We start from the raw sequence: 16,676 nt of genomic DNA, 5'->3' as shown, positions 1-16,676 counted from the left end.
ATTAGTATTAGTAAAACCCTAAACTACACCTATTGTAGTTTACTAATAATATAACTTGTACGTATGAACATGGAAGTATGCCCTTGCTACCCAAGGGTATTGAATTGACTGGAAGGACCTTTTATGACTATATATGTACACATGATATATAACTAATTTTTAAACAACCTTCAGACGGACACCCGATACTCACCAGACCACATCCCAATGGTTAAAAGGAAATAAAGCGGATAGCCTTCCTAAGTCCTTTAAACATTTCTTATATAACTATACATATATAGGCATGCAATTGACAATATAAAAGCATAAAATAAGTTTTGTAACACCTTTGAACATGATTACTATCTAAGAAAAGGTCGACTTGATGTCAGCCTATAAAACGGTTTGGAAGTATTTGTTAGATAAAACAGTTTAAGTATAAAGAAACATTTGTTTGAAACACAATTGTAAATGAGTTTGAAAATGAAACATACAGTGTATAATGAACAGTTTAATAAGGAGTTTTAAACATATAAAACATTTATGAAAATCATTTGAAGAAAATTGTTTGGTAAAACAGCTAATGAGTAGTAAATCATTTGAAGAAAACTGTTTGGTAAAACAGCTAATGAGTAGTAAATCATTTGAAGAAAACTGTTTGGTAAAACAGCTAATGAGTAGTAAATCATTTGAATACTGCTTATTAATCACATGTTATTGATATAATAACTAGCATGAGTCAACTTGTATCCCCCCCCATAAAAACATTTAAAACATTGATTAAGGGTATGAACTCACCTGTAGTGAGTGGTATGGATGAACTGAAGATGTAGGACTGCTAGGTGTCAAGTGAAGTCTTGAACACACTCTATGATCCTAGTTAACATATAATGTCACATATATGTATCCAATTAGTCTTTAAACAACTAATAAACAAGTCAAGACATCCTAAGGCATGATAAACACTTTGTATAAGTGTTATAAGTGCTAAGGATTGCATCTAAGAGTTGTAGGGAAGGGCTAGTGTGTTTGGGGTTCAAGGAACACTCAATTGGGGAGTTTATGGTTTTGTGGTCACTAGCAAAATGGTTTACGGTCGTAAACCCTTGGGTTTACGGTCGTAAGCTCATCCCTTTTGTGACCATTTGTTGTTTGAAGCTTTCTAAGCCAATCCAAGCATTCCTACTTCATGTTTAAGCCTTAGGAAGTGTTGTGTGGCATCAAAACACTCCTAAATGGAGTTTACGGTCTATGGACCATTTCTCCATGAGTTTACTACCGTAAACTCTCATGGACTTAGGTATTTTGATGTTTTCAAGTCCTAAACACTTCAAGGTAATAGCATAGGTTAGATTCTAGGCATAAGGAGTAAATATGGGACATTTATACACCCTTTTGGGGTGTTTACGGTTTTGGGAGATCCCCAAACCGTAAAAACATACAAATGTGATATTTTTGTGCTTTTTGGGTGATAAACTCATCAATGATGGATCTAGACAAGTCCCTAAGGCATTGTGAAGTACCAAGGCACCATAAGGCACCCTTTAGCACCTTAACTTGGTGTTTACGATTCAAGAACTTCTTGAACCGTGAACACCTAGTTCTTGGTGTTCTTGGGACATTTATTTGTTGTAAGTATGTATAGCAAGCTTTAAAAGACTCTAGGATAGAAGCACTTACAAGTTAGAAGCTCGAAAAGGTCCAAAAGGCCAAGAACACAAGTGTGTGTTCTTGGTGTTCTTGGTGTAAATTGAAGATTGACCCTTTTGGAATGATTTCACGGTTAGAAGTGTTTTAAAACACTAGATCTAAGCATATAATCACTTAAGGAAACTAGAAACACTTACTAGATTGAAGATCTTGAAAATCTTTTTGGATGATACTTGAGAGAGAATGGGTTTTGGATCTTGAGTTTTTGGAAAAATGGAAATAATGACTAGATCTTCTATATATACTCTTAGATTTAGGGTTTTTGTCAGAAAATATTTTATTCAAGCAGTAAACTCTAATTTCTTAGAGTTTTGGAATAACTGCATTGTAGCACCTGGTTCCTGGTACGTAAAAATTTATCTAAGTATTTTGCATTTTGGCCTTAGACTCGGTGAGTTGTAGGCCCGACTCGCCGAGTAGAGACGGGTTTGGGAGCACGTTTAAGTTGGCGACTCGGCGAGTCCACATTCGGGACTCGGCGAGTCCCCGCTGTTTGATGAAACCCTAAATTTCAAGGGCTTGCACCCTATTTAAACCCTCTTATCTGCCCCCAAGCTTGCCCCCTTCACCCTCAGAGCTCTATACTTCGTTCAAGCCTTGTTCCTTGTGATATTGAAGCATTTTGGTGTGTTTTCTTGAAGATTTGGAGAGATAAGGAGAGTAGATCAAGAAGAGAAGTGTAACACCGAGATTTTCAAAACAAAATTTTCATTTAAAATCGTTTATCTCTTTAACACTTTTCACAAAAATATCCTTTTTGTTTAATATTTCAATACATGACTCTTTTGTTCAATCAATTAATAAACCAGGATCCTCAAAATAAACGCTTCCTCTGGTGTGTACAATCGAGCCGGTGTCGTCCCGTGATCCTGTGATTACCTGAAACACATAACACAAAACACTGTAAGCACGAAGCTTAGTGAGTTCCCCAAAATACCACTCTAACACATATTAGCCACTCGAGGCTATAATCTCTGTTGACCCTCCGGTCAGTGTGTCTCAGTGGGACCCTCCAGTCCCAGCTCTCTGTGGGCCCTCTGGCCCTAACTCTATGGACCCAAAGGTCCTAACTCTGATAACTCTGAATTATGCATATCACATATCACAATAAATCTCAACACGTAAATAGCATACAAGTACACTGGAACATAATACTAAAAATACCACATATAGCACATATTAGCCACTCAAGGCTATAACTCTGTGGGCCCTTGGGCCCTAACTCTGCGGACCCTCTGGTCCTAGCTCTGTGGACCTTCTGGTCCTATCTCTGATATACACACAACATAAATCACGTAGAAATAATGCGGTGCCACACATCACATAGATAGCATACAATAACTCTGTCACATAACTCTGTTACCACTCTAGGTAAAGTATAGTGAGAAGACTCACCTGGCAATCAGAAAGCAGATATCCCCACACTTGAATCTCAAACTCGCCACCGCCTAACACATAAGGCAATTACTCTCATGAATATAACTCTCGAGACTAGAATCAACCCTCTCTTGGCACCCTCTTAAGGGTAAAAGAACATTTTACCCTCTCTTGGCCCAAAGGCCACATCGCTGACCAAACCCTAAAAGTCAACAAAAGTCAACGGTCACACTTTGACCCTACTCGCCGAGTGCACCCTGGTGACTCGACGAGTTCCCACATGTCCTTTAACTCTTGTCCCGCTTGACACGCCGAGTCCCTCCCTATGCTCGACGAGTCATACCGGTCATGAATCGCGGGGCCACCCCGACTCAACTCGCCGAGTCTCAAGAACAACTCGGCGAGTACCACCTTGAACTCCAGTCCTCTAACCCCCTCCTGACTCACTGAGTCATCCCCCAACTCGGTAAGTCTACTCACTGAGCAATTTACGTGAAACCCTAACCCTACTCGCCGAGTCTCAAGAACAACTCGACGAGTTCATGCCATGCACAAACTCTACTGGCCTCCTGAGGTCAGATCTGTTTCCCCAAACCATAGATCTGGCCTCCCCAAGCATGAATTGATGGGTTTTGAGCATTCTAACACTTCCTAAGTGTACATGCAACCCTAATAACCTTGGATCTATGTTTGTCTAATTATCATGCAAAGTTGAATTCCAAGGTTATATTCCTATCTAGCATACATGGGGAACAATTTCTAACTTGAATGAAAGATAGAATAACTTACCTTGTTGTTGCTTATGTTCCTTGAAACCTTGTGAGCCTAGCACCCCAAGTGTGATGCCTCAAATGCTTCACACAACACCAAATGCTCTTGGAAAGACTTTTGAGAGAATACACACTTCTTAAAATTGGCCTAGCCCTCTTGTTTCTTATGTGTAGCCGGTTTTGGTGGAGAATGGGATCCTTATATAGTGTTGACACATCTAGGGTTACACCATGTAAACCCTAATGTGTCATGACTCTTCATTTCCATGACCCATGGGTTTGTAACTCCCATGGAGCATCCTATGGGTAGAACCCAACTTGATAATCCATGGAGCCTCTTAGCCCACTATACAAGATATGAACGATTTACATAATCAACCCATATCTTTAATTAGTTATCTTTTTGATCACTTAATTAATTCCAAATTAATTCTTTGATCAAATTAATCAAATAATATTATTAATATATTAGAACTTATAATATATTAATAATCTTCAAGTGTTATTCCTCTCATTTAGTCTATCCAATTGCATGGTGCCATGCAACCCAAATGGACCATGTCGGGTCAGGTCAAGTACTAACCAACAATAGTTATGGACTTAGACACCTTATCCAACAGTCTCCCACTTGGATAAGTCTAATAACTATAACTCCAGTACTTCAGGAACCGATCGGCAATCGTAGCTCTTTCAAGGTCTCTCAGAACTGAGAAGATGTTGATACGCCATTTAAGATAAGTGATCATATAATCCTTTGTTCTAGATATCAGCTGGACAAATACATGGAACAATGTCTTACTTATTGTCCAGCAGTTTGTTTCCCGATTTCCGATTTGTTTGACAAAGAACTTAATTGAACACATCAACTTAGTTCTGACCGGGCCCGGTACATAGGTCAAAACAAAATCATCGAGGGGCCCAGATATCAGCTTCTAATCCAAGAAGGAACAAATAAACTTCAACTCATATGTTTGTTCTACCACTCATTGAATTATACACAAAAGCACGTTTTATAACATCGAGTTACCAATGCGTTTTCGTACAATCAATGCATAACCAACTTGTAAGTAACAAATCATATCTCTAGGTTTGAAGACTTATATGATATTACCGTCTCACGATCACTCGAGATAGAATTCCATGAAGTGATTCCAGTGAGCGTGGGTTGTTTCCAATGCTCAGAACTTATGAGCACTCATGATTGTTGTAGCCTTGTCCAACACCTTAGACCTCTGCAACCAATCATGACAGTCTTGATTCATACCTACTTCCGACATATGACCGACTGTGGAGGTTTGAATAATATGTTATACCAAACAAAATTATTCTGGAAGTCAAAACATGCAAAAGAAATATAGTAAACGATCGACAAGAGATAGCAACACTTTACTCATAAATAAAACACCTTTTATTCATCATCTAATGTCAATTACACTTTACAAATTTCTAGGTTATCTAACTACTAAATCTAATATCATCCTTCAGCCCTATGCTCCAAGCATGCTGGAGATGCTTAACCCGAGTCAGTCCCTTCATGAGGGGATCTGCTGGGTTCTCATCTGATGATACCCTCTTTGCCACGAGGAGTCCTTCTTCTATTCGATGTCTGATAAAATGGTATTTTCTATCGATGTGTCTGGATCTCCCGTGATCCCTTGGTTCCTTGGCTAAGGCAACAACACTTTCACTATCACAGAAAATTTCCATTGGCTCTTTAATAGCTGGTACAACTCCAAGGTCTCCAATGAAGTTCTTCAGCCATATTGCCTCATTTGCCTCCTCGCTAGCTGCAATATACTCTGATTCACAAGTTGAATCAGCCACTGTCTCTTGCTTGGAACTCTTCCAAGAAATTGCTCCTCCATTTAGGGTAAAGACCCAGCCCGACTGAGAGCGGAAATTATCCCTATCAGTCTGAAAGCTAGCATCACTATACCCTACAACTCTCAAGTCATCACTCCCACCGAGGGTAAGGACCCAGTCCTTAGTCCTCCGTAGGTACTTGAGGATATTCTTTACCGCAGTCCAGTGTGCCTTGCCACGGTTCGCCTGATACCTGCTAACCATGCTCAGGGAAAAGGCTACATCAGGTCGAGTACACGTCATAGCATACATGATCGATCCTACAGCCGAAGCATAAGGTATTCGAGAATTTCTGCTATCTCAGCCTCAGTGCTAGGGCTTTGTGTCTTACTCAATCTGGCGTTACTCTGGATGGGTAACTCTCCTTTCTTGGAGTCCTGCATGCTGAATCTCTTCAGCACCTTATCCAAGTAGGTACTCTGACTAAGTCCAATTAGTCTTTTACTCCGATCTCTCAAGATCCTTATCCCTAGAATATAGGTAGCTTCTCTTAGGTCCGTCATAGAGAAACACTTCCCAAGCCAGGACTTAACTTCCTGCAGGGTTGGGATGTCATTTCCTATGAGTAGTATGTCATCCACATACAATACCAAAAAGCTAACTATACTCCCACTAGCCTTGACATACACACAAGACTCATCTTCACTCCTAGAAAAGCCAAATTCCTTGACCTTTTCATCAAAGCAAAGATTCCATCTGCGAGGTGCTTGCTTCAATCCATAAATGGATTTCTCAAGCTTACACACTCTATTAGGGTACTCGTTGCTGACAAAACCCTCTGGCTGACTCATGTAATCATCTTCAGCCAACTTTCCATTAAGGAAAGCGGTTTTGACATCCATTTGCCATATTTCATAGTCATGAAATGCAGCTATGGCCAACAGAACCCAAATAGACTTAATCTTGGCTACTGGAGAAAAGGTCTCATCATAGTCCACTCCAGGAATTTGAGAGAAGCCCTTTGCAACTAGTCTAGACTTATAAGTGTGTACTTTACCATCCATGTCGGTCTTCTTCTTGAAGACCCATTTGCACCCAACTGTCTTACGACCTGGTACATTTTCAACCAAGTTCCAAACTTGATTGTCATACATGGACTGTATTTCGTTGTCCATTGCCTCTTTCCACTTGGCTGACTCAGGGCCTGCCATGGCTTCCGCGTAACTGTTAGGTTCATCCAGACCTATCAGTGTCTCATCACTGATAAGTGTATCTCCTTCTGCAGTAATATGGAATCCATAGTAATGCTCAGGAGCATTCCTAACCCTTGTGGAACGCCTCAGAGGTACAAACTTGTCAATTGGCTCAACAGGAGTTTCCTCCTCAAGTTGAGTGCTAGGGTTTGAAGTTCCTTCACCGCTTGACTCTTGAATTTCTTCAACATCAAATTGCCTCCCACTGTTTCCTTGGCTTATGAACTCTCTCTCTCTAAAGAAAGCCCTCCTAGCTACAAAGACCACATTTTCACTAGGTCTGTAGAAGAGGTAACCAAAGGATTGCTGTGGGTAGCCAATGAAAATACACCTCTCGCTTCGGGGTTCGAGCTTATCATGAGTCTCGCGTCTCACGAAAGCCTCGCAACCCCAAATCTTGATGTGGTCTAGTTTGGGTACTTTACCAGTCCACATCTCGTGAGGAGTTTTGGCAACTTTCTTTGTAGGGACTAGATTAAGGATATGGGCGGCAGTCTCTAAGGCATACCCCCAAAATGATATTGATAGCGAAGCTCGACTCATCATGGAACGAACCATATCCAACAAGGTTCGATTACGCCTCTCAGCCACACCATTCAACTGTGGTGTCCTGGGAGGTGTCAATTGTGAGGCTATCCCACATTCCCTTAGATAGTCAAGGAACTCTGAACTAAGATACTCACCACCACGATCGGATCGAAGCATCTTAATGTTCCTGCCCAATTGATTCTCGACTTCCTGTTTAAATTCCTTAAACCTTTCGAAAGTCTCTGACTTATGCTTGATCAAGTAGACATATCCATATCTATTGTAATCATCAGTAAAAGTCAAATAATAACGATTAGCATCCCTTGTGGCATGTTTGAATGGTCCACACACATCCGTGTGTACAAGGTCCAACAAACCTTCACCCCTCTCACAAGAACCTGTGAAGGGTGACTTTGTCATTTTTCCAAGTAAGCATGATTCGCAACTATCATCTGACTTTAGGTCAAATGACTTCAAGACTCCATCCTTTTGGAGTTGGCCTATGCGTTTCTTGCTTATATATCCAAGGCGACAATGCCATAATGATGCTTTATTGGTGTGCACAAAAGTAATCACTAATTTTAATATTTATAACCTAACAAACTTAACTAACTATGCACTTATAGGCAGTGTACCTAGTCAGATTACAGTATAGCTTGGGTAAGTCGGGTGTCGATCACAGGGAACAGTGTTACTAATTAATTTACTTACTATTAAATTAACCTAATTTATTAACAAATTTAATAAGGGGTTTTATCTGATTTTGCAAGATCAGATGAACTTAAATCAAATTCAATAAATAAAAACGCACTCTTGTTTAGTTTGAATCCACTTCTCCCTTATGGCTAGCTAATGATTACGGATTATTAAGTTAGTTTTTAGTTGTATCAGTAATTTAGTTCTATCTTACCAATAATTAACTAATTCATGTCAAACCATGTATGTTCACACATAATTAAACACATAACTAATTATGAATGTAAATATGCTATGTAAGATTTGTTGTATAAACGCAATTATGGTCACAATACACGTTCTCTAGCACAGCTAAGCTTTATTTATTCTAATTACTAACTAATATTGGTCAATCCTAGCTCTAACAATTCAATGTTCACTAAATTATTAGGTAAACAGGTTCATGCAGTTTAATGGTCACTAGGCTACACTGAACATGCAATCAAGCAATTAGATAAACAAACAGTAGCATGCTAGGTTATACAAATCAAACACAAGCAATTTTTACCAACTAAACTTAATCCATAAGCATATAACTATTCATAAGTTCAAAGCTTCATCTAGCTAAACAAGAGTAGCTAGATTCAGCTGCTCATCATAGCAACTAAATCAAAACAGCTAAAACTAATGAAAGACATGTTCTTATTTAACTAAAATATAGACCTTTATTCTTTTTGATGTTGAAAACCTTCCTCCAGAACCTTTCTTTCGCTTCAAACCGTCTTCTGGAACTCCTTCCTTCTGCCCAAAGGTGTCTCTATTCGTAAAGGTCAAGGATTTATATAGTTGCTGATATCCATAAATTCACGTCGTGAATAATAATAAATTCACGTCGTGAGTTGTAGATAACCGTGCCCGTCAAGGATTCCTTCACCCGCATACATATCTTCTAGAACCAACGATTCACGTCGTGAATTCGTTAAGTCTCACGTCGTGAATAATCTTTTTTCAGATTTACTTCACTTTTACTCTTTTAATTCCCAAAGTTTCTTTCTTTAACGTTTTCAGTCCCCTTTTCTTCAAAATGTCTTCTTTTTTGGCTGTAAACAACATTTAAGCTCATAAGTACCATTATTCTAAACGAATTACCGACTTTTTAATAAAAATGTACTTAAATATTGCCTAAAAATAAGTATAAATATGGCAATATCATTTATCCAAGTTATTATTATTAACAGAATCAATACACAATACATTATTTCCTAAGTTATCAACCACAGATACTGTTTCATACACGCCATCACAAGGTAATGCTTTAAAATAAAGAACATTATTAAAGAAAGCATTAATCGAACCAACTTCATTATCAAACGAAAAAGTGAAACCTTGTTTATACAATGCATGAAAGGAAATAATATTTCTTGCCATTTCTGGCGAATAACCACACTTATTCAAATCTAAACTAAACCCACTACTTAGCGATAAAGTATAAACTCCAATCTTGGTGACAGGTAAAGCTTTCCTATTCCCCATGATTAAGTTTATTCTTCCTTGCTCCACATTCTCACTTCTTCTTAGTCCCTGCAAGTCACAACAAATATGAATACCACAATCGGTATCAAGGACCCAAGATTTAGAATGGGGTGAGTTATTAGAAATGATAGTGTAAATACCTGCATGGTTGGGTTTAACTTTCCCATCCTTCACATCTTGCTGGTATTTTGGGCAGTTCCGCTTCCAATGTGACTTTTCATGGCAATAGAAGCATTCAGCCTCTTTTGGGTCAGAAGAAGGAGTGACGAAACCTTTCTTGGTTCCACTTGAAGAAGAGCCATCAAGGGTCCGAGCCTTGTTACCCTTAGAAGAGCTCTTTCTCTTCTTCCCTCGACTTTTCCCGATTGCCAAAACCGGAGTAGAGTTTGGACTTTGGAGTAGGAGTGTTAACAACCGACTTCCCCTTAAGACCTGTTTCTGCGGTCTTGAGAAGTCCCTGAAGTTTGCTGAGTGTGACCTCTTCCTTATTCATGTGATATGTCACGCGGAATTGATCATAGCACGATGGTAAGGAGTGCAAAATGATATCTATTGCAAGCTCCTCAGGGAAGTTCACATTAAGCTTCAGCAAACGATCCATATACCTTTGCATTTTCTGCATGTGGCTCGTGACGGATTCCCCGTCCTTCATCATGGCTGTTATCATGGAGCAGATGATTTCATACCTCTCTTGTCGTGCAATTTGATGGTATCTTTCCATCAGATCTTGGTGCATTTCATAAGGGTAGAAATCCTCATAAGACTTTTGGAGTTCCGCTGTCATCGTGGCCATCATGATGCATGCCACTTTTGTAGCATCCCTTTCATGTGCCTGAAAGTCAGCGATCTCCTGAGGAGTTCCAGTGGTCTCATCCATCTCCTTAAGCTCCTTGTCAAGGACATATTCTTTGTCCTCGTAGCGAGTAATCATCCTGATGTTTCTGATCCACTCATTGAAGTTGGATCCATCAAAGGTGACTTTCCCACACAAGTTCATAAGGGTAAAGGAGCCATTAGGGTTAGAGCCAGAAGCAGCATTGTTTGAAGACATCTGAATGAAAAAGACAAGATTAGTTTAGATATTAAGAGAGTCCTTAATAAAACACCCAAATGTAATATTAAGGCTAGGACCCAATCACAATATATTATAACTTAGAAGAGGTATGCCGTAATCCAAGCTATAACATATTTGAAAGGTAGGTGAATGACGATTCACCAATTTCCACCACGAAAACCGAAATATTAAATATTAGGTTTTTGATTGGTTCTTAGAAATTCCTAGATTCTTTGAGATTCAATGAACTTTTCAAAGGCATGTTTCAATCTCGAGTGTGCCCTCCAAGTTTTGTGACTGGGATACCGAGGATCACAAAACGAGGTGTGAAGTAACCATGCAAATCACTTGGTACCCTTAAAGTTTATCACTCAATCGATGTGTCGGTAAACCACACATGCTCCACCGATACTATAATAAACCTTAAGTCACCCTTTACCTACCTTGTTAAGTCCAAGTTAGTGTGCCGGTTAACCACACACGCTCCACCAACGACTTAAACAAAGTGTAAAGTGTAATTTCATGGATTAGCACCTTATTCACATTTTTCCTAAAGTAACTAAGATTGGGAATTTAATAAAACATTTAGTTACTTTATAATATTCATCATACTTTTAATGAAAATTTATAAGTCCTTGTCTTACCCGTTCGGTTAACGACCCTCCATCGGTCAAACAAACGGTGGGTGAGAGTGGACACCCATTAAGTTGCCATTTTATAGGCAACAACCTTATACCCACCTTATAGACTGGCTTCGTGAATGAGGCGTACTAGCGGTAAGACGACTTTGTTCTTATACATATATATATATATATATATATATATATATATATATATATATATATATATTAAATCATAATAATATAAGTATAAGGGTTGGATTTTAACTTTTAAAATTCTAAGGGTTAGAACTAAAGTTTTTTAGCATGACTTTACTTGTTCCAAAACTTGAGGGCAAGTTTTGTAAACTTTCAAAACTTTTCATTTCTTGTAACTTATGAGTTTAATAGAGTAATAAAATGAAGACTCTTAATTTTTCTAACTCTTGTGTTCTTTTAATGGTTTTAACTTAAGTGACTTTTGGTTTTCCATAACTTGAAGACAAGTTATGGACTCCATTAAAACACATTATGATCAAGAATTAAACTACCACATAGGTTACAAATAATTCCTATGATCATCTAAACATCATAAGATCAAGAACATGAACATGAACACTTTCATGAATCAAAACTACACTTAAAACTTTGTAATTTTGATAACTAGTTGTTTTAAATGGATTAGCAAAGACATTACACCATCTAAAACAAGTTTTCAAGTACCAAAATAGTTTAGGGTAATGTTTCTAGTCCATTTCCAGCAACTAAAGTCGAAAATCTGCACTCTGTGGCTCCTACTCGCCGAGTGCATGAACCTACTCGGCGAGTAGGTTGAACATACAAGTGAACTCGGCGAGTCTCCCCATGGACTCGGTGAGTTCATCAGGCAGACAACAAGTTTTTCGACTTTTTTCAACTTTTAAGCACAAATAACAAACAAACAAGCCTAGGCTCTGATACCACTGATGGGTTTTGAGCATTCTAACACTTCCTAAGTGTACATGCAACCCTAATAACCTTGGATCTATGTTTGTCTAATTATCATGAAAAGTTGAATTCCAAGGTTATATTCCTATCTAGCATACATGGGGAACAATTTCTAACTTGAATGAAAGATAGAATAACTTACCTTGTTGTTGCTTATGTTCCTTGAAACCTTGTGAGCCTAGCACCCCAAGTGTGATGCCTCAAATGCTTTACACAACACCAAATGCTCTTGGAAAGACTTTTGAGAGAATACACACTTCTTAAAATCGGCCTAACCCTCTTGTTTCTTATGTGTAGCCGATTTTGGTGGAGATGGGATCCTTATATAGTGTTGACACATCTAGGGTTACACCATGTAAACCCTAATGTGTCATGACTCTTCATTTCCATGACCCATGGGTTTGTAACTCTCATGGAGCATCCATGGAGCATCTTATGGGTAGAACCCAACTTGATAATCCATGGAGCCTCTTAGCCCACTATACAAGATATGAATGATTTACATAATCAACCCATATATTTAATTAGTTATCTTTTTGATCACTTAATTAATTCCAAATTAATTCTTTGATCAAACTAATAAAATAATATTATTAATATATTAGAACTTATAATATATTAATAATCTCCAAGTGTTATTCCTCTCATTTAGTCTATCCAATTGCATGGTGCCATGCAACCCAAATGGACCATGCCGGGTCGGGTCAAGTACTAACCAGAAATAGTTATGGACTTAGACACCTTATCCAACATGAATGTCACGTAAAGTTCGAAACTTGATGCTTGTATAACCACAACAAGGCATCAAAAGGAGATTTAGTCCCAAAAATGGCAACCTAAGTCCAATAACCCCAAACTGACCCATACAGCTCCAAGGGTTAAGGTCTCTGGACCTCTTTGAGCCCAGATCCAAGGCACAAACACGAAGAGGGACCATTTGCTCCACATAATCACTCTCCAAAGGGGTTAGAAAACCCTAACTCTAATGATCAACACCAAAACTGAAGGAGGTTCGAACTATTACCTCAAAATGAAGTCTCTGAACTCTGGAACTTCTTGAATCGCACCTCCTCTTTGCTCTTGTCACCTTCTTCTTGCTAAACCAAAGGTACAAGGATCAAAAAGTGACTTCTTCTCCCTCACAGCGATTTGGCTCACTTAGGGTTCTCTCAAGGGACTGGTAGCCACAATGGGAGGCTATAAGTGCCCTTAGATAGGCTCCCAACCCGGGGAATTAGGGTTTCATTAAACATCATGGACTCGCCGAGTCCACTAATGGACTCGCCGAGTCCGGACGTGAACCCAGATGAACATCCGCGACCCTACTCGGCGAGTCTTGGCTCCAACTCGCCGAGTTCCTCCACAAACTCCAAAATAATTAAATATAATAATATACCTGGGAAATCAGGATGTTACAATTCTCCCCCACTTAAATTAGGCTTCGTCCTCGAAGCCTGCGACACACAACTCTAGAACTACTCTCGCAATGCACCTCCTGGCATTAACTAGACCAGGTTCCTTCAAACATTGTTACCAAACCCCGATAAGGTCTGACTCCTTCTCACAGAGTCGCGACAATCGAATCAAGTCGGCCATCGGCTTCTTTCTCTGATTACAACCCTTATCCGCCAAATGATCACCCGATGATACTTTCATCACTTCAAATCACAACAATCATTAAGCCTTACCAAGCTAGATATCACCTTGAACCACCGGATCCTGACCCGGTGCTGACTGTTGGGACTTATCCCGCTTCCTTTCGGAATCTAACTGTTTTCCTTCCGTGCTGACAGGATAACACACCCTGTAGCCCTTGAGCAACTCCTATGAGCTTTCCATCGAAATCGCATACACATGCTGAGCCTACTCTACATCCTCGGTTTGGAAAAAACCCGACAAACTGACGATACCATCAGACATCCCCAGGATGAATTACCACTATAAACATAACCTCCAGATCACAACCATACTTAAATCCAAGGCTTTATCCTTGCATCTCCTTCCGAACTCCTCTGGTTCTAAACCACCGGATACTCTTCCGCAACCTCAACAGACACCCAACCCGGATGTGCTTCCATACCACTGGCACAGACACAGTGTTCAACCACCATACTCCAAATCATCCATTCTCACTACTGCTTTCACTTCCGTGAACCAACACTCCCTCCCGGGGTACATACCTTTCTCTTTCCTTACCCAAGGAAATCCACTTGTCAACCTTGCCACTACTCCATGTATCACACATGTTCTGGATCTGCACGCAAGGACTCTCGGGTCCATGCGCTACCTCTCCCCAGCAAATGGGGGGGGGGCGACACCTCCTCCTATACAACAGCTCAAAAGGTGGCATACCAATGCTCGAAAGATGACTGTTGTATAGAAAACTCAGCCAGGAGTAAATACGTGTCCCAACTCCCCCGAATCTATTACACATGCCCGAAGCATGTCCTTGAGCGTCTGAATCGTCCGCTCACTCTAAAGTGTCCTCAGATATCACCATGACAAACTCTAGCTCATTTCTCATATCCCACTTCGATACTGAGCACCAGTTCAGCTTTTGACTCCACAGCTGAACCCCCAAAGATCACCTATAACATGATCCAAAATATCTCACTAGCTTCCTCCCCATGACCACAATCCCGGCCCAGTGACTCACAAGTCACGAAATTCTCTTTTCCTCATACGAAAAATACAATCCAACCGAGGATCGACTCAACTCTGACCCCTAGTTCCGCCCTTGGTTCAACCACCAGGCTCCAAAACTCTATACTAAGGCTGCTCAAGCCTAAAACTCTTCTGCATCAAACACTGATAGGGGAACACCCCAACATCACACTCTCTTGCCGTCTAGTGAGTATTACGGCTCCCCGCAATAACACGACGGCCTCTGACTAGTGAGTACTACGGCTCCCCGTAGCACCACAACACCAACTGTCAAGTGGGTACTACGGCTCCCCGTAGTACCACGACTCCCTCTCTCTGACTTGTGAATGCTACGGCTCCCCATAGCATCACAACACCCTCTGTCAAGTGAATACTACGGCTCCCCGTAGCTTCGCCCCATACTCTCAACTCATCCCAACACCACACTATGTCCACTCACTCATGCTCGTAGACTATCATAGATAGCAACACACACTTGTCCCACATATGCATCACAGACTCTGGCGGCAACCACTATAACAAAATTACTTACCTCTGTGGAGATCCATCTTCTAAAATAATCCCTCTTGCTGTCAATACTCGAAGGGCTCCCAATGGAACCGTAGATACATGATATACCACTGGTCATCTCAAACTCAAGGCTCTAAATAACTCCGAAATCGGGACATTATTCTCGGTCACCATGGATCACCATTACGGACATCACGATATCCTGCCTCAAACACTGCTCTCCTACTCCCAGCACCATACAGATACAACAATTCATTTCCTCTGAACTCCATAAATAATTCTCCTTTACCCAATGTGCAACCTCAGTGTAACCAAACACTCAATTGGAAACAAAGAAAGCGCTAACGCTTCAGAATATGTTGGTGATCCTCCGAAACCCTTTTCCCCTACTGCTCAAAATCCACGCAAGAAATACACACACCGGCCTGGAAATTGGCAGCTCGATAATCCCGTATCCATCCAAAAAGGGACATATGCAATCCATACTCCGACCCAGAAGTTCTTAACTGCCCTAACCACCATTACGAGTTTTCCCTTTGAAATGGCCCTGGCCAACACCAAACTCCCGACCAATTGCCAACTGCCGAGGAGACATCCATCCTTTCTCAGACACATACCACATGCATTAACTCGCTCTGCTCCTTTCCTGGATCATCAATGACCCGGGCCTCATGAATTCGAGCTGCAGATTCCTGTATCCAACCCCTAACCTCTCTTGCACAAATCTTTGGTTCCCTTAATAAAATAATCGGTTCTCCCCCACTTAGGGTTCGAACCAACACCAATTGACGCACATACCATCCCACAAATTGTTTCTACTAGCAATATTGCACCTGCCCTTGGGAAGTGCTATGCAACGTCCGATAATCTCCATTAAAGAGATCAAGCAACCTCAAATACCCTGAATCTCAGAAGAAATCCTCAGGAACTTCTCATCACGACTGACCCTAGTCGTTCAAAGTCTCATACCATCCCAATACCGAATACCTCAACTGTCCAGTAATATCACTGACTCTTAGACTGAAACAATAAATCAGCGTACTCCTCAACCTCGATTTCTCAACTCAAGTTCCATCACCTGAATCATCACAAGAACAGGGACTTCACTCCCATACTTAATATCCATCATAGACAGAAGAGCTGCCGCCCTGATATACTCATCTGGATTGCCCACTGATACCGCTACCACACACCCTACTATACTCAGATAGGGTGCAACATGGTCCTTGACCAC

This window comes from Lactuca serriola, chromosome 9, assembly GCF_051521515.1.
Source record: "Lactuca serriola cultivar US96UC23 chromosome 9, Lser_US96UC23_V15, whole genome shotgun sequence".
In the NCBI taxonomy this organism is placed as follows: Eukaryota; Viridiplantae; Streptophyta; class Magnoliopsida; order Asterales; family Asteraceae; genus Lactuca; species Lactuca serriola.
Note: the sequence above shows the minus strand (reverse complement) of the source record.